Below are 22397 nucleotides of genomic sequence, written 5' to 3'. Positions count from 1 at the left end.
AGAGACTCTTCTACAGAACAGGATTTCAGCAAAGTTTCCCTGAAGCTAATGGCATTTCATTCAACTCAAGACTGTTAAAAGTGGTTCTAGAAGATGCTGATCACTCTTGTCCTTCATTCTGTTTTTTTTTTACAAAGTCTCCTAAGAAGTTAGAGAGTCACTTGGGCACATATCAGGAAATTTTTAAATATATCTAGATTTATTTGAAATGTACTTTATGCACTGTTGAGGGCAGAAGGTGGCCAGATCTGTTGGTTTTTGTTGTTTGCTTGTTTGCTTTTACGTTTTTTTTTTTTTTCTTTTTTCTTTTTTTTCAGATTTTCTTGTAACTACATGAATAAACATGACTGACTGTGTGTGTATGTCTATGTCCTTCTTTAACCAAAGGACAGAATAGGAAACATCTTTAAAGAATCCAGTAAGTAGACTGTACTGTGTAGCTAAAACAAAATAATAATAATAATAATAAAATAGAGAAGTATTTAATTAAAAAGACTTGTTTTCAGAAATCTTGAAGCATTTCATATCTGAATGAAAAATAATCAACTTATTTTCTCTCACCAGAAAATTGTGTTGGCACAAAAATCTGAGGAATGTAAACTAAATCATCATTTTATTTCTCATATAGAAAATATCAGTTCCTCCAACATTTATCTTAAGTTTCTCATCCTTGTTATTATAGTTGCTCTTTTGCATTCTGTGACTTTAAGTAAAGAATTATTTGTGGAATCTTCTAACTTCACTTTTATTTCTTAAATTATTTCTCAATTAGAAACAAACAAAAAACACAAAACAAACAAAATAATTTTTCTAGAACCATTTTGGTCATACTCCAAAGACCAAGTGGTGTACTAAAAATAATCTTTAAGCCCCATATTTAAAACAAACCAACGAAGCCAAACCAAAACATAGATTTTAAATCCTAGGTGTACCAATCCCATATGTTATCTGGCAGAACTAAGTAAATAACCTTCTTCTGTATTTGCATTTTTTTAAAACAATTTGAAATGTAGTTTTGCATAAAGAGAACATTTTTTTTATAAACAGATGCCTCTCTAGCTGTCATTTCAAAGATGTGTGATTGAATTTCTGAAAATCTAGGAAAAATGATAAAAGTGACAGAAGTAAAGCAAATGATTTGACTATTGTTTCAAGTGTTCTTTCTTTTTCCATTTAAATGTAAAAACAATATATATGTCCTGAAGATATTATTCAGTAATCATAATAGTGGTTTCAATAACACCTGAAATTGTTAAAGGTCCTGTGCTAATTAATACAGATATTGTGCACAAATTTTACATGCTAATATTAACCTTGCAAAAGTGAGTCAATTTGTGTGTGCAAGTGCGAGGGTTGCATTCACTCTATGTAATCACATGCACTGGATATACAGTCATTTGTCAGTCTCTAATAAGAAACAGAAGTGACATCTGTCATGCATTCCAGTAAACATATTAAGCAAACACAATAGGACCCCAAAATGTTTACTCAAGTACTCTAATTAATTGTGACTTGCTGTAACAGAGTTTTCTATGAATTAAACAGAAAGATCCATGCTCTCTCCTCCCCCTGCTGTAGCTTTTTATGCAGTGGGAAAAGATTTAAACTAAAGACTTCCCTTCTGGCCCTGCCAAGGTGCATTTTTTCCTCATAGACCTGACTTGCAGTAGAAGTTGATGTGAGAGTTTGTCATGGCTGTTTTGACAGTCCGGTCATCCTAATCCAGGGATCTAGTCCCTGTGGTTTGTCAATTATCCTACTAACCCTACAGCGAGAGGAACACTCAAGGCACTGAACTGTCATCCACTAACCAAGAAATAATGTCAGCAGCCAGTGAGCAGGGATTGTGAGAGATGGGAATGCTTTTGACAACAGAGAAGTGTGGATCATTTCAGAGTTTATTTTATTTATAGGCATTCGTAACAAATTAATTATATTGCACTGCAAGGCTTCACTAAAACTTGCTGGATTCAGCCCTGCATGCACACACAGGATGATGAGCACAATGGAGTGCAGAGATTGCAGCACTGCAGATCCAGATGTGAAGGTTTGATTCCCAGTTTCTTTCACCTCCCTCCTGTGACCTTGAGCTTGTTACTTGACTTGGATATGTTTCAATATCCCCCTGGATAAACTGAGGATAAAAGCATCCATTCTTAAGAGCAGGCAGAGCCTTAATCAATTAATGCCTGTAAAGGACATTAAGATCATTTAGCAAAAGGTAGAATTAAAGTGCAAATTATGCTAAAGTCCCACTGAAATGAAAAGCAAGTGCATTTAAAGGGGATTTAGATGGAGAAGGCGAGACAGTGAAGAAAATCTAGGTGGAGGATTACAGGAGGCTTGATTCTGATCCAGTATGTATTGGGATAATTTGGCTTAATTCCCCCTCTTAATACTAACATAGCAGGCTCTGTCCTGGATTCTCACTTGGTGTAAAGTTACACTGCACCAATGTCAATGACTGCACCAATTATAGCAGTTCAGAATCCAATTTTTTGGATCTTGAAGTCTTCTTTCCTAATTATATATATATATTTGTATGTATATATGTACATATGTATAATTTCCTGAGTCTGTTTTTTCATTTGTTCCTTAATCGCAGGCTTACTCTAACCATGTTGAAGCAAGAAAATATGTCAGAAGAGATGAAGCAATAGAGATTAATTAAATCTCTGGAGTCACACAGTACTCAAGTAAGGCACAGCATGACCAGCAAGACTGTATGAAGGCTATGGAGCCAGGAGAATCTCTTACACCTTTATTTCCTTAGTTTAGATGTGGTATGGCACCAGTGGTAACTTGCTCAAATGTTCTACCATCTGACATCTCTGCAGAAAATCATAGGGTGTGAGATGAGTGAATTTACTCAGTCCCTAGCAGGCATTTGTCCCCAGATAGGTAACTTTTGAGCTAGTCTTCTCATTTCAAGTAAAAAGATGTGGGAACAGGCCAGTCAACACAGTCTAGGGATGAACTCTGATCCAACACAACTGCTATGAAATTTAATGTTTTAGGGCTGCTTCTAGTAGCCTGAACAATTTAGATCACCAGTGTATTAAGGTTGTGAAGATTTATTATGGATATCAACATGTGAACAGAAATATATGTTGATCCTTGGAAAGAAAAACTTTTTCATTTATAGTTAGTTCAAACTCATGGGTGCTATCATCAGAACAACAGAATGTAGTATATCTTGCTATGCATCTAATAAATTTATCTCCCACATATCACCTACATGACTGAAATATGCACATCAGCTGCTGATATTTTATGAAGTCTGGGAAAATAGCAATGCCTCAAAGCATTTAAATCACCACCTTCAGTCTTAGCTATATTAGTGGAGAATTCAGTTCTGGAGTCCAGGACTTTTCATGATCATGTCTGATATTAGGCCCTAGCTATTTCAATGGCACCAGTCATCAAATCTGGAAAAGAGATGGAGGGTAGCCCAGGAAAATATTGTACTTTGGCACTGTGTTACTACATGAACATTGATTCATTGTGTAAAATGTAACCCATCATTCATGAAAATCTTGAAAGTATTTATCATGAAAGGGAAAGGGAAAGGGAAAGGGAAAGGGAAACTTTCAGAATAGCCTAAATGAGAGACCATTGATCCTCACTGATTCAATTGAGCTGAAACAGCTGGTTCTTATCATTCTCCATAGCATTCAGGTAGTTTAGGTTTAGGGCAACTTCAATAATTCTCCCATGCAAACACACTTCAGCAGAATCTCCATATATCTCACATCCAAATGCCTGGCCATGAGATAATCTTATTTTATACCAGTGAGTCAGAGAGCAGTAATACCTATCATAGGCTTCAGGCCAACCTCTTCGTTCTACCCTTTGTGGGAAAGGACATACAGTTTTCAGACTGGTTATTTTATTTTTGGAAATATGGGCAAGCTGATAACACAAGCATGTCTGAAGATATTCAGACGTTCAAAATTGTGTCTGTGCACTGGATATTACCGTCAGACTGCTAGTGAGGTGGTCGAGAGAAGATGGTAAACACAGCCCATCCCCTGTCTCTCCCCACACAAATGAATCTCCCTCTCTGATACCTCAGAAGTTTTATTCTGTGAACACTGGATCCTTTAAAACAATTTGCAGGAAAGTTATATTATCAATGAGAAACTTTAAACCTCTAGGACTGCTACTTGACAATTTGTCACTCAGCTTCAGCAAAACTATAGGGGAAAAGCACAATGAATTAATGAATAGCAACAAATCCCCATGACAACATGTTACTTCATTAAAATTTTATCAGCATTCTTCCTAAGGAAAGCATGCCTTCTGTTCTATGTTGAGTTTCTTCTACAGTGTTTTACAGACAATTCAGAGCATTCTGGTGCTTCAAAATTAGTTCCTGTGGAGAGTGAGCTGCACACAGACTCTAGATTGTGTCACACAGAGGTCTCCTGGGTGCCATGATGAAGTTTTGCCTACATTTTTTTTCCTGTGTATCTTATGCCTTAAACATTAATCAAGCATTTCCCAATTGCTTTCTTTGAGAATAGGTTAATTAGCTGCAAATGCATCTCTGTGTTAATTTTCAGCAAATGCATTAAACTGCATTTCATAAATATTTTCCTAGCAACCAAATGAAAGCTTTGAAAGGAAAATTTTCATTGCTTTCACTGAGGCTCTGTCTTATGCTTTTTTGTTTTTGTGTCTGGATATCCATAAAAACATACTCATTGCTGTTTAGTGTATTTCAGTTCTGAATACAAACACACACAAAAAGATTATAATAAAAAATAATAATAATAGTCACTGGATATTGTAAACTTAACAATAAAATTTTAAGATTTGTAACAAAATAAAATAAAACAAAATCTTCTGCTCTGAAACACTGCAGGTTTGAAACACTGCATGTTCAGATTGTTTTAAAGAGGAAAAACAAAACAACGGATAAACTAGGAGGAAAAAAAAATGAATTGCTCTCAAAAATAAATAATAGTTTATATGCATATCAGCAACCTGCTTGGGTTTTATTAATAAACACTTTTCCACAGACTATTATAGTCCAGTTATTTACTTCATGTATTTGGTTCTAAAAGTACTTAACAGGAAAATACGTGTTCTCAAAAACTCAGTACTGCAAATAGCTTTGGGACATACATTCAGCCTTAGATTTGACACAGGGATTGGGTGTTAAAGTGGGTGGCTAAAATCCTGATACTTTTTTGGAGTGAGGCAGAACTAATAGTCCACACTGAGATTCTGTAGTATTTATGATATGGGTTTTCTGAACCAGACAGAGGGTATTGAAATGATATTTCTTTAGCATTAGACATTTAATTTCTACAAATGAAACATACCTCAGAAGGAGCCCGTCTCCTGCTTCCAGCCAAGTGCTTGAACTGCACATCTCTGTCCTATCCTTGTGGCCCCATGAATTTTGCCATTCTTGAGCAATGGTCCAGTTTCAGTAGAAAACATGTAGAGATCTATACACAGAATCCAATGAAGATGAGAAAATTCTGGTTGGATGTTGAAATTGTCATAACCACTTCCAACTTAAAGAAATCCTACAAACATGATCTACCTTCCAGATAATCAATCTGATCACTGAGTTATTATGCCAAATATTTTCACTCTATATTATTGTTATTATTATTTTAATTCATTGCAATCTTAGTAGGTTAGGCTTGTTTCTGAGCAGGCTCAACAGTGTCAGTTGCATTCAATAATGTCAGATTGTAGCTAATATAAAACTGAATGCGATGCACTTGATAAACTTACCATTGTACAAAGATTTAATGACATTTCAGGGTTCAGCAAGCTGTGACACTAGTGTCAAAGAGATGTGAGCAAATGGCAGCAAGGTCAGGAACTAGGAGTTGTAGTACTCTCAGAAAGGCTTCCATGGGAAGCAGCTGGTATCAGGCTGCAAGTTACTTTGTTTTCATGCTCTCTTGCAGGTGACAAAACAGGACAATGAAACCTGTAGCCACCCTCCTGTTGAGAGACAGACTTTCCTGGTGCATTTCTTTTGACAGATACACCTTCAAACTTTAAGAAAAAAATTAGATTATGACTTGGCCTCTGAAATACTGTCAGACTTGCTACACACAACATGTTTGTCCAACATACTCTTCAACCCAAGACCCAGTTTCTGTGAAATGTCTAACCATGTTTGGCTAGACAATATAACTAAAACTCATTCTCAAATTACAGCTATCATTAACTAAAGCGAAATACATTATGTGATATTCTTGAAGAAAGCAGAGGTAAAGCTATTTCCTTTCTTCTCTTAATTTCTTTTTCCACTTCTGAAGACATCAGTAACTTGTGAATTAAAAGGCAAGGGGAGGTGGCTTTGAGTAGGTTTCAGATATATTTGTCATGGGGAACATGTGGTGCTATTTAAGTTTCTTCTGAACTCTGCCTGCCTGTCTCTGTCCTGCAGTTTTTTTGAGGCAGCTTTTGTTAAAGGCGAGTCATGCCAATCAATCCTGGCAGGTGGTCTTTTTAGTTCCAGGTGTTGACAACAGGTATTTGCTTTGGTCTCATATACCCTATATCACAAAGGGAGATGGTGAATTCAACATTCGTTGGCAGGAAGATGATAGATGACATTTGCTGGTTCAATGTTCTTCATGGTACCATCCCTAATGGTTGTTTTTCCAGTTCATGTGCTACTTGGTGAGGAGTAAATGCAGATTCAGGGCTTGAAAATTCTCTGTCCTATGTATAGTGCTCTCTCTACCAGTATGCCTACTTCAAAGAAACACTGTGCTCCCTGTTTTTCTGTATTTTCTTGTAAGGGAGCTTTTTCATTCACGCTTTTTTAATTTACTCCTGAGTTTTAATGAGTTGAGCTCTATTTTATTCTTAGTCATCTTTATAGGAATCTGATGGTGAATTATAAACAGATGCATCCCTTGCAGACATTTCCTAAAAACTACAAGATGATTAGAAAGAATCTGCTTGCTAGTGTCTAGGACAGGACCATTGGGGATTAGTATATATTTGTGTGCTTTTATTAAATTAATTATTTAGGAGCACAAAATTATCTCAGTGAAAGATCTTTTTGTTTGCCTCTTGTATGTCAGTAGTGCATGCTGCACGTTTCCAGACAAACCTCTGAATTAAGGTTTCAGCAATCAGAGTAATGCTTAGAACAATCCAGTTCCAAATAACTGTTGGTTTGGAGATAAGTTGAATGTATTTAGACTATATTTATTCATTAATGCATTGTTTTTTGTTTGTTTGCTTGTTTTTATGTTTTTGTTTTACTGGGGAAACACCATCCGGTAACATGAGCAATATGAACGCAATTCTCTACCTCATACATTACAAAACAGTTTTATTAAGGAAGTGTTATAAATACATTGGTAAAACACTAAGTAAATACAAAATGGCCTTGGAACTTAACTATTCATCTCCTGTTTCTAGGAAGAAGTCTTTCAAAAGGAAAAGGGCAAAGGAAAAGAAAAATTCTGTTTGATGTGAAACTAGAGAATTAGTGGAAAATGTATAAATGAGAGGAATGCTCTAAGTGACCCTATCCAAACAGGATTTGTAAAGAAAGAAGAGAAGAAATGGAATATTCAAAACAATTTCCCCTGGACTCTGAAGATCTTTTCTATACACATCCTCAAAATTGCCAGTACTGCCCCTTGTTCACCTGAGGAACAAAATGCTTCTTCATCTTTGCTTGGGTGATGGTTCAACATCTCAGTGTTTCAGTAAAGCAGATAGCAAACTTTGTTGCTCCAAAAACTAAGCCTCTAGTACAAAATGAAGATGCTGCCAGGGAGCCGTGGAAGGCAAGTGATCCATATCTGTACCAGTAATGAGTTGCTTCCACTGAGCCACTGCTAATTCTCCTCTGCCCCAAAGACAGTATTCTAAGACAGTATTCTGTAATTCTCCTCTGCCCCAAACTGGCTGTTGAGTATGTTTCCAGGCTGGTGCTAACTCTCAAGCCATGGCTGGGAGCTGTTGGATCAGTGCTTGCTGGTCAGTGTTAAAATCATGCCAAGGCCCATTCTAACATTTTCATAATGTGTCTGCCAGTACCTGACTATGTTCTTTAAACCCTTTTTATTAATCAAGAGGTAGCTAAAGCATCAATGTTGGCTTACAAAGGTCTCAGTACTGTACAGGTGATAGGACTGGGTGCTTCCTCTTCCTCTTTTCCTCCTAAATCTTGCACTGCATGAACATGTCCATGGCCTTTCTTAAAGAACCAGGCAGCCCCATCCACAGGCTATGCCTGTGCTTTCTACCTGTTGGTTTGCTGGACTTCAAACCAAGCTCAGACCTAACGGGGTAGATATGGATGTGTTCCCCTCATCTGTTCAGGTCCTTTCTTCTACAGATCACATTACACTCTGTGCAAACTCAGCCTCACTGATCTGTACATTTGGGGAAAAACAAAACAAAACAAAACAAAAAAAAAACACAAACAAACAAAAAAACTGTTAGCCAGGTTCACATCTTCCCACATTTATTATGGTCAACCATTACTGCTGCCTAGAGGATCTCTCCATCTTAGGTTTCTGCCTCACCAAGGAACTCCACATCATCGCCTCAGAGACTTTATTAATGTATTTTAGCCTTACTTTTTAAATTATTTTGTATTTTTTATACACCTAGCCCAAGTAACACTTTTGTTGTTATTGTTCTTTATTATTATTATTTTTAATACAGTTAGTGCTTCTATATTCAGAGAGGAAAAGAACTCATTGAAATGGTGGCAAACACACTGAAAAGATTCCTCTAAAATGGAAAACTGTTTTGACTTTTTACATCTTATTCTCAAAGAGAGGTCTTTTTATCAACACCAGCTCAGCACCTTGGAGAGAAAAACGGTATCTTGAAAAAGGCTTTTAAACCCTGAGGTTGGTTGTGGTTTTGTTTTTGTTGCTATTGTTGTTATTGTTTTTCTTTTCCCTAGACTTTATAAACACTTTTTTTTTTTTTTTTTTTAAATGTAATGCATATAATTGTGGGAACTTCAATCTATTTTGTAAGCAATATGGTCTAAGCATAACAAATCTATCTATATATATATTTAATTTTTTTACTTTTTTGGAAAGGAATTTACCCAGTTAGAGAATAAATGCAGATCACGGAGATGTAATTTTTTTCTTAAAAAAGTTCTGTATCCTGACAATAAGGGCACTTTAAAAGCTTTCTATTTCTAAGCCTGTGTTCATGGGGGAGAAGGAGCTGATCAATTTCCTTTCAGGTTTCTTTTTAGGACTTTTCCTTGGGCTCTCTTTTTTATTTATTTTTTAACTTTTTTTTTTTTTTTTTTTTTTTTTCCAAGTTAAAGGTGAACGACACATTTTAGTTTGAAAGGTGGAAATAAAACATCAGTTGCACTGGCAAATTTTAGCAAGGAAAAATCAATCTGGTCCAGGTCTGAGCTCAGAATTTTATTTTTTACCTGCATTAGCTAAGAAATATCTCAGTAATATCACAAGAAATACCTGGCAACCTGGTTTGAAGGCATAGAACAACCCCTAATCCTGCAAACCATGAGGCAGGGCAACAGTTTTAATTAAAATATTTGCTCAGAGCAGTTGTATCATGAGCAAATACAGTCAGTTGGATTAAAGCTTTTCTTGGCAGATGAGTAATAGAAAGACAGTCCTGCTTTTGCCAGTGGTGGCCACATATGATGAAATTCATCTCTCCAGCTTGGTCTCTAGTGTGGACACTTATGTGTTAGGCAGTTAGAAGTTATTCCAGCTCCAGATTTGATGTCCTGCTTTTTCTGCCATACCTTTAGTCATGAAAACACAGTTCTTTCAATTTTTTTCTGTGCTCTGAGTGTCTGTTTACTACATCAAGAGTGGCAACAAATAGCCATTCTGATAGACAATTCATGAGTTGTGATGAAAATCACAATATTGATTGAGAAGTCTTTTATGGTGCTTATTGCATAAATGCTGACTATTCTTTAAAGGGACAACATTGCTTAGGAGTGTTTACACTACAAATACCAAGATATATTGAATTGAATCAAAAGGTAAAGACTGAGAAAAAAAATATATATATATATATATACATGAACAATGCACAGAGAATAATAAAGCTGCAAGTGTTAGTGCTTTACTGTTTCTTCTTATTATTATTTTTAGTATACAGACCCTCATAAGAAAAGGGCCTTGTTAAGACATGCAGAATTGTAAAGTACTTTAAATAATTAAGTGTGAAGTTTTCGGAAGTGTCAGGCTTAAAAGATGAGTTGTCAGTTGTTTTCAAATGAACTTTTGCTCTTAATTCCTCTTGAAAATACAGCGAAGTGGCAACAGCAAGATGTATCTACCTTATTCAGCAAAACCTTCATATTTACACCTAGATCTTAAACTGGTTCAGCAATGGGGGGGCTGAATTCCTTCATGGAACTTGGGTAGAAGTGCTCATATGCTTAAAATGAAGAAAACTCCTCAGAGTTTTGCAGAATCAATGTCAAAATCAGTTTTAAAAAGCTTAAGACAGCTTAGCCCTGCTAACCTGCAGACAGATACAGGTGTAATACATGATCTTAGTGCTGTTGCACATGGGGCAATTCAAGGGTGGAGCTGTACTTTTCCTGCTCCCATCTCTTTAAGGTAGATATAACGTTACTTTAACATAATTTTGATACTGATTTCATTACAGTGTTTAAAGGAAGATCAGTGTAAATGTATGATATCAGCTACCTCATATAAAAGTCTTTTATATAAGCAGGTGGTTTTGGACCTTGCCTCCAGCTATACCTTTTGATCATTTAGAAGGCTAGTGATGTACCCCAGGCAACTTACGTAAAACAGTTATTTGTACTCATTTAATGCTATACCTTTAAACACCCCTTTAATCTATTTGCAGCTGCAAAAGGCTCACAGTATGGAAATTTTTTAAAGGAATAGGTTTAACTTCCACAATTAGGCTTTCTGCATGGAAAAGCTCTCCCTCTTTATTCAACATATACAAGCATGTACACATGCAACTGCATGTACTCCTCTGTCATTCTGAAAAAAAAAAAATCTCTAAGTAGAAGGTTCTGTATCAAAGCTGGGCATTCCTGGGTGGCAAGGCACTGGGAAGGCCTGCAGGATGTTGCAGATCTACTCCAGTAAGTGCATTTCAGTGCTTTAGACAATTCAGGAAACTTGTTCATCTACACTAAGATGAAACGTGTTTGTACTTATTAAAAACAAAACAAACAAACAAAAACAAATGAAAAAAAAAATAAGAACACAATTTATGCTTGTTTCCTTTTACTGTGGTTAAGTTCCATCTATTAAACAATGTAAAACATTGTAAAAATGTAAAAAACAATGCAAAACATGGCAAAAGGTGAAAACATAGATCTCAGATTCCTTACTGTGGTTGACCTTCCCAAACATATATCATGGGTAAGTTTAGTCCAAAGTCTGCAAACTGTAGAAAGAAATCTAGAGATTTCATTCTTTATTAAGTTATGTAGTTGAAGAAGTTGTTTTTTGTTTGTTTGTTTTTTCCCCTCCATTTTTTTTTATCAGGTAAAAACAGCAAACAGTGAAGTCCAGGTGAAGTGTAAGAGTGCTTCATGAAGCATAATAAAGTAATGTTCAGGTATGTGCTCTGTGCTAAGATCAGCAATAAATGTTCATAGCAAATGCATTTTATTAATATGGTTAATTGCTTCCAGAAGGTTCTGGTGTTTTATTCTCTCAAACCAGCCATAGAAACACAATTAGATATCACTTAACACATTTACTGTTCTTATTGTTTTTTGATAGCAACAATCATAAAACAATAAAAGCATTCCTTCTCTGTAATGATATTCTAGGGAGCCAGGTGTTCTGCATGTTAGAACAAAATTACTAGCTTTTGTAAATAAAACCTTTGTATAGCACTGCAGTAGTGGAAGGTGGAAAGGATGTAACACAATGGTTACATAGCTATTATATTTTCCTCCTTGGATTAATTTGTGAAGCTATACTCATATCTATCCACACAGATATGTTTCTATACACTCACATGCACACACACATGCACACTTTCTTTAAACTGCACAGTGATAACAGATACTTTGTAATCCATAAATGGACCCATTTCTGGAGCTTGTGGTGTAGTATCACTGGATACCAAAACAAACTTGGGCATCTACAACTAAGCTAAATGTAGTGCTTCATTTCCTAAGCTTGTCTCCACTGATTGTGAAGGAAATCTGGTATGGTTTTATCTGCAGGTACTTTGGACCATTTACTTTGGACTCATTTAACATGACAAAATTAATCTCATTCTTTCTATCCCATATAACAAAACTGAAGATGGAAAAGCCTTCTTGAATTACCAAGCCTATTTTTGTATTACTGTAAATACTAATATCAGAAAATGATTTTGATAAACACATTAAACCCCATCCCAGCTGAGATTCAGCTGAGCTCCTAATTCTCTTATTTGAAAGCTATTATTAATAAAGATTAAAACCTTTTGACTTTCCTAAGTTTATTATGGCCCTTTTTTATTGATTGAACATGCTTTGACTAGAAAAGTAGCTTTATTTTGTCACAGCATTTTTCACTTATCTCCATCCAATTATTTTCCTTTATAATACTACCCACCCCACCCCACCCCAAACATAAATAATTAAATAAATCATCAAAATCAGAGATAAGATCAGAAATCTAAATTGATTAAGAACTGGGTGACCAATGTAAAAGGCTGCCGCGTAGAAGATAAAATCTGAATAGCAAAACTGAATCCAAGTGAAAAATATAAAATAAATCAAAACTGTGTTAAAAGATTAATATGAAATGGAACAAACACAAAATGGTGAATGGAACAAACACAAATGTAAGAAGGTGAACTGATTACCTAATCATCACATTTTTCTTAGTCAGATGTACAAAATATCCTTTGTGTTGCATCTGCTTTTTGTAGCATTGCTATTGTTTGGCAAAACCTATTCCAAACTTCTTATATCACATTTGCTCACTGAATTTGTCTAAAACTATGTCAGCTCTAAAAGGAGGAACTGAATGTTCTTGGTAATTTTTTCTTGCTCTTCATCTTTCATCTTGGGGCAAGAACTTCTTCATAATGAGGTTCCTATTAACATTTTAATTTTAGAAACTTATGGATCATATAATTTATAACCTCACTTTTATGTAGTATATATATATTTACATTTATAAGGATATGCACTTGTATTTTTATATAAAACACAGATTGAATATGAAATCATCATGAAAATGTCTGTATTCACATAGCTGCTCTTGACAATCTATAAGGAACTATAAGAATTCTGCACTGGTAACTCTTTCATCTTTCTTCCCCCTGTGTGATTTTGACCCAGACAGATTCACTTTCACCCAAGATATTTCTTCTTGTTTCTTTACTGTTGCATTAAATAAATCAGTATCCCATCACCTTTAGCTGTATCCTTTTTGATTTTGAACAGCTCACTCCTGTCAGTTCTCATCTTCCAGCCTTGACTGCTATTTCACCATGTTCCTGTCACCTTGAAATACTCAGATACACAACCTGTACTGGTAATTCTTTCTCTTTCCCTGGAGATGAAGGTTGGTCTTTTGGCTTACCCATGAAATCTCTGTGTCTTTCTCCAGCTTTCTAGGCATTTTCTAAATGATCTTTCACAACTCAAGCTTTCTGCTCATTGGACTAAGGAGAAATAGGAGTGTCTATGTGTCATTTATTAGCATTTCCAGCTGTCCAGGATACAGCTTGTCTTTGTAAGCTGTGCAAACTTATCTTGCCTGTAGATTATAGAAAGTATGGCAATGTCTTCAGTCACAGAAGGAAGAATCCAACAGCAAACAGTCTGTGATGATTCAGACCACAATGTTCCAAGCATCTGAATCCTGACAATTAGTAATTAGAATGACATACCTCCTCTAAAACTATTTAAAATGTATCTCTTGTCAGCTTTTGCACAATTAAGCCAACAGACTATATTGAGAGCTCTCTTTACACCTGTGCCAAACTTTTTCTCATAAGGAAAGCCAAACTCTTTTTTTTTTTTTTTTTTTTTTCCCTTGCAGGGCAGCTTGGGAATGACTCTAAGACAGCAATTTATACTTTTGTTGTTATAAAAATACTCTCTGATGTTATCACAATCATATATTAGAACTATCCTTTAGTGAATACAAAGATAACCCAATGTCTTTGGAGTTAGAAGCATGTCCTGTTAAGTTAAAACTATTCAAAAGTTTACAGATTGACAAGAATAATTCATTTCCTTTATGAATCAGCTATGGTGGGGACACAGAATGCCAAATGATTTTCATCAAAATTAATTGAATCCCAAACACTAATTGCTCACTGAGTTCTAACTACCACACAAAGTAATGTCAGACACTTTGGGAAGCGAACCAAGAGTCTACAAATTGCTTAATCATATGAACTAGGTTGGGTTGGTCTTAGAGCTAAAGGTCTGCAAGTGACAGCAAGGAGATCTAAGCATTTCTGGCATTGTCACAACTTTTCTGTCTGCCTTTGGAGCCTTTTGACCTCTGTTGCCTTCTTTTTCCAGTATGAAGAATGGGCATCAAGTCCCTGGACTGTGTTGCCTATAATTAATAAATAGGTGAGTTCAGATCAACACAGTGAGTTCAGATCCTTAAAACAAACAAAGGAACAGAAGTTCAATATGAGGTTAAATATTACATGAATATGCATGAAACTGATTATTAATATTATATATGTTTGATTGAAGAATATAGACACCCTTTTGTGTATTGTGTGTTCATGTTGACAGATATGTAAAGAAAAGAAATCACAAAAGTTGGCTATGCAGTGAAGATAGAAGACATGCAAATTTACAAGCCAGTAATCAGATGCCACCTTCTGGTTTATGAAGAGAAAGAAAATCGATAGCCCTATATAAATAAATCAGTCACATAATATAATACATCTTCATTATCCATAAATGCAGAGTGCAATATAGACTTATATTTTCTGTTTGCCATCACTTAGTCACATAAACCCAGCATACAGACAATGGCTGGAAAGGAAAGACTATAAAAAAGCCAAAAGAAGGGGTGATGAAGACAGAAACATGTGGAGAAGGCACAGCATTGTTCTTGAAAAGGAAAAAAAGCTTATTATAGCCCATAAGAGACATTGTCAGGTCTTACCTGAGTCCCAAGGAGCCACTGAAGTGAGGCTCAGAGTTTCCCCAGAGCATTTCTTGCTCCAGCTCATTGGAATCTGAAGCATCAGCATCAGAAAAGGAAATATGTATTAGAACATTATGGTCTCTCAAAATCAAATGTAGTCCTAAGAAGGCTAAAATATTAAAGCAAAACAGACCTCCTTCCCCCCCAACAAACAAACAAACAAACAAAAAACAACTCAGATTTTTTTTAATGCCTCTACTATAGGATCTCCTGCTATGAACAAAAAAATGAAGATTTTTGAATAAACCTCTGTTTATCCTATGGCATTCCAAAAAAAAATTAAAAATTAGTATGATAATTTCACTTTAAGAACATTACATATAAAAGCTGATTTGACACCTGTCAGGTGATACTGACTTTAAGAAAAAATATTTTAAAGGTAACATTTGTCATTATAGAATTGTATAATTTCAATACATTAAAAATAGTATATAAAGCAAAATTAATCCTTCCATAGATTTGAACTAGCAAGTCAGTCTTCCTACACAGTCAGGAGCAAACGGGGAGTTGTTAAAATATTTTTAACATAAAGCTTTTTAAATTACACATTATTGAGTATAGTTTATATAATTCTAATAAATTTACCAATGACTCTGATAATAGCAGGAGATCCTATAGTAGAGGCATTGGAGAAAATAATAACATATACCTTTGTCTTTGCTATCAAGATTTCACACAGTGAAATACTAAAGTTGGACAACAACTTAAATAATTTTCTGATCAGGGTTTACATAAATTTCAGGCTTTAAAATGACAGATGCAGAACTACTTATTAGTTTTCCAAAGGTAAATATGCTTCTTTTCTGTGGTATGTAAAGGTTTCTACTTAATTACCACTTCTTTCAGCTTATAAGAAATATTTTTTTCACCTGAATTCTGCAGTTTGTTCATCAGAGTCATCTGGCATTGTTCCAAGTGCAGCTTTCAGATTTAAACAGCTGGAAGCAGGAGAAAGAGAAGGGGAGGCTTAACGAACAAGAACAATTCCATACTATTGATGTTGAGTGTTTTCATCTGAATCCCCACACCCATACAAACACACTTGGCACAAATTGGGAGTAAAATGTCAGTCACTTTATAGTAAGTTAGATTTCATTTACCCTTTTCCAAAGCAGTGAAAAGGCTGAATATATGTATGTGAATCTATATTTTTATTTAAATAAATGAATTGTATTTTATTGTGTCCTCTGGATTGCAAGAAAGTATCAAAGACTAATTGGCTTTTAATTTTGTGTTCTGCTAAGCCAATGAACTAAAAAATAAAAGCAGAATTATTTTTATTTTTTGGAAAGCAAGTTGTTTGGAAGGACCATATAAACTGGTGACTGAAAACAAGGTTTGCTTGCATTTTCAAATCATTTGTAAAATTGTAATTTTAAAGCACAATGGTATATTTCAACCCACTACAGTTTTAAATAACTAAAACACACATTTCATTCTCTATTGAATTCAATCAATTGAATTGAGAATTTTTCAAACTATAAGACTGGAAATGTATTTCATTTTTCCTCTAAGATGAAAATTCTTGTGGACATTAAGAAATGTCCATGAATAAAATCCAATGCAAAATTGTCAGTATTAGCCCAAAACTGTAGAAGCAATCTATCGCATATTTCTTGGCATGTTTTGTTGTTGTTGTTGTTTTTATTTTGTTTTCTCCTTCACATTAATACTCTTATCTTGTTCTGCAGTCTAGCTTCAGCATAGGCATAGATTTTTTTTTTTTCATTTAATTTTTAGTAGAAATACTATTTTATTTTAACTGAACTGCATCTACAGAAGTGTAGATAGAAGTGTATCTATTTCAGTAGATACTTCTGAAGACTATCCATTTCAAATCTCAAAGTTTCTGATTCAAAACAATCTATGGTAAATTCCTTGAAAGGGCTTATTTAATGTTAGTAGACAGAACACTAATAGGTTGCAAAGGGAATGCATAAAGCCTGAAGACCTGTAAGATTACCAAGATGTGCCTTCGTATTTATCCATCTGCATTCCTCCAATAACTGTTCAAAGGTGTTTGTGTTATTTTGAGATGCAGAGAAAATGAATGTGTTCGATGCATGATCATATGTGTTGCTTGTCTGTCCTAGCAAAACTCGGAAAAGTCTTTCACGGTTTGTCCTTAAGTGACAAATAAATCATGGAATGATGGAATTGTTTGTGTTGGAATGACCTTAAAGCTCACCTAATTCCAAACCCCATGCCATGGGCAGGGACACCTTTACACTAGATCAGGTTGCTCAAAGCCCCATTCAAGCTGGCCTTAAACACTTCCAGAGATGGGAAATCCACAGCTTCTCTGGACAACCTGTTTCAGTCCCTCACTACCATCATAGTAAAGAATTTCTTCCTAATATCTAATCTAAATCTACGCCTTTTCAGTTTAAAACCATTACTTCTTGTCCCATCACTACACTCCTTGACAAAGAGTCCGTCCCCAGTTTTCCTGCAGGCCCCATTTAGGTACTTGAAGACCACTATAAGGTTTCCCTGGAATCTTCTCTTCTCCAGGCTGAACAGTCACAGAATCACAGAATTGTAGGGGTTGGAAGGGACCTCAAGAGATCATTGGGTCCAACCCACAAATTCCCATCTCTCTCAGCCTCTCTTCAAAGGAGATGTGCTCCAGCCCCTTGATCAAACCTTGGCCCTCCTCTGGACACATTCTAATATGTCTGTGACCTCCTTGTGACCTCCTAGGGACCCCAGATGTGAATGCAGGGCTGCAAGTGGGATCTCACAAAATAAGAGTACAGAGTGAGAATCACTTCCCTTTCCCTGCTGTCCACACTGCTTTTTGTGCAGCCTAGGGGGCAGGTGTCTTTCTGGGCTTCAAGCGCACGTTGCTGGCTCATGTCAAGCTTCTCATCAAACAACACCCTCAGGTTCTTTTCCTCAAGGCTGTTCTCAATCCATTTTCCACCCAGCCTGTATTTGTGCTTGGGATTGCCCCAGCCCAAATGCAGGACCTTGCACTTCGCCTTGTGACTTGATCTTCATGAGATTTGCACAGGCCCACCTCTCAGGCCTGTCCAGGTGCCTCTGGGTGGTGTCCCTTCCCTCCAGCATGTTGACTGCACAACACACCTTGATATCATCAGTAAACTTGTCACTGACAAAGATTATAAACAGCGCTGGTCCCAATACTGACCCCTGAGGAACACCACTCGTTGCTGATCTCTACTTGGACACTGAGCAGTTGACCATAACTCTTTAAGCGTAACCATACAGACAAATATCTTATCCACCATGTGGTCCATCCATTAAATTCATGTCTCTCTAGAGACAAGGATGTCATGTTGGACAGTGTTAGATGTTTCTCACAAGTACGGGTAGATGATGTCAGTTGCTCTTCCACATCCAACAGTGCTATAACCCCACTGGCCAACAGATTTTTCAGGCATAATCTGCCCTTAGTGAAGCTATGTTGCCTGTCCCCAGTCACCTCCTTAATTTCCATGCTCATTAGCATAGTTTCCAGGAGGGTCTGGTCCATGTTTTTTTTTCATTCAAAACAGTACTTGGGAGGTGGCTCTGAAATTTTTTGAAATTAACTTAGCTGGTGACTCTGAAAATCAAGAGCCACAATATATACTGCTTTGCTCATATTTTAGTGTCATGATTCGGTGTTTCTTTCCAGTTCTCAGACTAATATCCAAAGTACATCCTAGGAACCTTCACCTATCAAGACAAATAGCCGAGTGTCTTTATATAGTAAAATAGCTGTAAGCCTGGGGGAAAAGACAGGAAAAATTTGAAAGCCTACAAACTGAGCTGGAAGTTGAGTAAAGCTATTATATTAGACCTGACTACTGAGTTGGGCTCATACCTTCACCCCCCAAAAGCCTCCATGATAGTTTTCCAATTGTGGGCACACATAAAATGCACAAGAAGAGCTGATGCTGTTCATTTATTCATAATAATTGACCAGTTAGAGAAACCCATAACCAACTCTGAGCAGTTGAAAGTTTTAAAGGAATGGTTTAGTCACTAAGCTATTAAGGCAAAAGATGATCATCCAGGAAATCAAGGTTGCAACAATACTAGTAAACTTGACTGTAACAGGTAGACAAGCACATGGAATTAAAATATCCCTATTAGAGCAACACCTAGCACACTTTTTCACTTTTTTTTTTTTTTTTTTTTTTGGCTACCACACTTACAAGAATTTCCTATTCACAGAGCTAATAGGATTCAAAGACTATTCTCAAAACAAGGTTTGTCTGTGGTCAACCTGTATGGGGCAGCAGGCAAATGTCATGGTTTGAATGGGGCCAGACTGTGTCAGTTGATCTCAAAGTAAGAGAGAATGTTTTTTTCAGATGTTCAGTTTACTCTAAATAGATGTATCTCAAGTGTAATAGTCCCAGAAGCACAGTTTAAAAAAGAAAAAAAAAATAAACATAAACAAGAAACTTCAGATATAGGTTTCTACTGTCATCTCTTCTTCCTCCTCTCTCCTCTTGTAGCTGAAAATTGTAGAAAAATATTCATATAAAAATCTTTTATATTCTAGATATTTTAAGCTGAAATTTCATAAACTCATGTTCTCACAACATTTGTTGGAAACAAAACAAAATCAGTGAGAGGGCTGCAGCATTACCTATTCATCCTACATATGTTTTCCAGCCATTTACAACATATTTTGCCATTCTTTCTCTTTTCATGCACTGTTTGTAGATGCAACAAATTCAAGTAAATTAGAGCACTCAGAAAATCTGTCATGTTAACTATAAATGAAGGGAGATACTTATCAATAATTTGATGATAAAGTAAAACAATGTCTCTAGAATTAAATTCATAGCTTCTTGAGGTAACTCCATCTTTTCAAGACAGTCTATCTGCAACAGTCTTAAGGAATTAAATAGAAGTGAAACAGAAAAAAAAAAAAAAAAAAAAAAAGAAGTGTTCCATCTGAGGATTTAATAGAAATTGCCCTGAAAAAAAAATGCACATTAACACAAAGAATAAGCTCCTGCTGAAGACTGTAATGAATCTTTTGAAGAAAAGAAATAGAATTTTTCAGTATGAAACACTTAAAAACTACTGAAAAAAAAATCTCTTTTTAAATTTTTAGTGAAATTCTACATAACTTTTTTATAACAGGCTGATTTTCAAGGATGATTGATGAAATAAGTACAAGTACAGGAGGAGCTTTTTTACTGAGAGGGTGGCTGTGCACAGGAACAGGCTCCCCAGTGAAGTAGTCACTGCACCAAGCCTGTATGAATTTAAGAAACGTTTGGACTGTGCACTAAGTCACATGGTCTAAACTTCTGGGTAGACCTGTGCGGTGCAAGGAGTTGGATTTGATAGTCCTTATGGGTCCCTTCCAACTTGGAATATTCTATGATTCTAAGTTTTGCAGTCAACTAATAAAAGTTGTTTAAAACCCTTGCATTGCATGCCTAAAAGAGAGGCTGTGTAACATGCACTGCAATCCACCTCTGAACTGGACTAGAATTTACCTGATTTGAAATGTACGTGAAGACATGCCTAGTGTGCTACAAATATTAAGGAAGAACCTGTATTTAGCTTCCATGCTGAAAGCTCTCATTATGCAGGGTGGGCTGACATACTAAATAGTAGCCTTAAAAAGGGTTAAAAAAAAGGGGGGGGGGGGAAGGGGGGATCATCAATACCATCTTTTGCAGTGCTCTGATAAAGGTCCCTGAAAAATGTGCTTTAAAGAAGCTGGCCAGCTTTCATCTGAGAAGGTCAGGAGGGGAGAGAAACCTTCACAGCATGCATAAAGAGTATGTAACTTCCAGTTTGGATAGTGCCTTACCTGATGAATTCTGATTACATCCTCATTTGACTCCCTTAAACTGTTACTAAATGTTCTTTAACACCCAGTGAACTAAACACATTGAGAAGAACTTAGTTTGAAAGCTATTATCGTATTCATTTCTTTTACACTTCTGAGAACATTGCTTATGGCACCTTACGAATTCCTGTGAATTCCCTTTTTAGTACCTTAGATAGAGGGTGTGAAAGAGAATATGATCAAAATTAATGCTGAAACATCTCCATAGGCAAAAAACTGCCTGGAAAATCAGGCCTTCAGGAGAATTCACTGTTCAGCTTTGGCTTTACATTCACAGCTGAGTGTATTTTAAGTGTTTTATATGGAAAGTAACAGATACGAGCACTTGGCTTACCAGTGAATTAGGAAATCCTACTGTTCTCCCACTTCATGCAAAGTTTTGGACTAGCAGAGAAAAGATCATATGCAATGTGTAAACAGGGAAGACTCTCTTTTTCAAAGATGTGACTGTCCTATTAACAACAGCCAGGAAGATCTGCAAGTGAAGCCCTTATGATCATACACCAATGATCAGATACTCTTTTGTAAGTAACTTAAATTATAATAGTTGGAGTGGAATTTGGACCCAAATTCCGGGTCAAAAGACTCCACTCTTTTTACATGCTAAAAAGCCCTAACTTGGATGTAAAGTTAAATGCTAGCAAAAGTACTGCTGAAAGGAATGTCACTAAATGGTCAATACTTGGAAATAAATGCATCTGGGATTTAGATATTTATACAAATGTTAGTGTATAACTCCTGTATTACAAGTTCTTAGAAAACCCTATTACAAGAATCTTGGTGAAGCAAGAGAGAGCATGGCGTCCCCATCCTTTGCAGAACCAAAGAGCAAGGGTGTAAAATTGCAGACTTGAAAAGTTTTGCATAATAAGATCATCACTGAAGCAATTTTCTAAATTAATAGATGTAATTTTTTTCCTAAATTCATATTCCCATCGATGTTATGAGAACCAATCTACCTTTTTAATGAATCATTTTAGACAGCCAAAAGATGGTAATGTGCAGAGTGGATGGTATTTCAATTATCTTATACCTGGTCTGGGGCTTGCCAGTTATGATTTCCTCACAATTAGCTTAGAGCTCTCTTCATATGCAATCTTCTCTGATGAGTGAAATGTCCAATCAAGAGATAGCATCATGACATCATTTGACACAAGATGGTTCTGATAATAATCAGTTAAGGGAAAAGAAACTTGGAGAGTAGCTTATGTAGAAATCAGACCAAATTTGTTTCATCTAACTTTCATCATGTACAATGCAGATAGCTATAAGTGCAAACTCCCTGTAGAGAGAAAGGAGAAAGAGAAAAATAGAGAGAAAAAGGTACTTTTAGGAATCAGTTCACCTAATTACAAACAAATGCCTCAAAGAGGTCAGATCAATCATTTTTTTTTTTGTAAGTGGCCATTAATCTCTGAAGGATTTTC

General features: G+C 35.9%; 2 long non-coding RNA genes across 2 annotated transcripts; one reads left to right on the top strand and one right to left on the bottom strand.

Annotated features, from left to right (window-relative positions):
- Nucleotides 1–1880: 1880 nt before the first annotated feature.
- Nucleotides 1881–16074, bottom strand: LOC118164969. The gene is made up of 5 exons (XR_004749782.1): nucleotides 16010–16074; nucleotides 15099–15171; nucleotides 5755–6024; nucleotides 5331–5459; nucleotides 1881–2189 (listed from the first exon to the last, which is right to left on the bottom strand). It is a non-coding gene; the product is annotated as an uncharacterized LOC118164969 (long non-coding RNA).
- LOC118164970 lies at nucleotides 6550–7779 on the top strand. Its single transcript, XR_004749783.1, has 2 exons — nucleotides 6550–6614; nucleotides 7411–7779. It is a non-coding gene; the product is annotated as an uncharacterized LOC118164970 (long non-coding RNA).
- Nucleotides 16075–22397: the final 6323 nt, after the last annotated feature.

Source organism: Oxyura jamaicensis, chromosome 3, assembly GCF_011077185.1.
Source record: "Oxyura jamaicensis isolate SHBP4307 breed ruddy duck chromosome 3, BPBGC_Ojam_1.0, whole genome shotgun sequence".
Lineage (NCBI taxonomy): Eukaryota > Metazoa > Chordata > Aves > Anseriformes > Anatidae > Oxyura > Oxyura jamaicensis.
The sequence above is the reverse complement of the archived record's forward strand: the minus strand, read 5'-3'. Positions and strand labels throughout refer to the sequence as shown.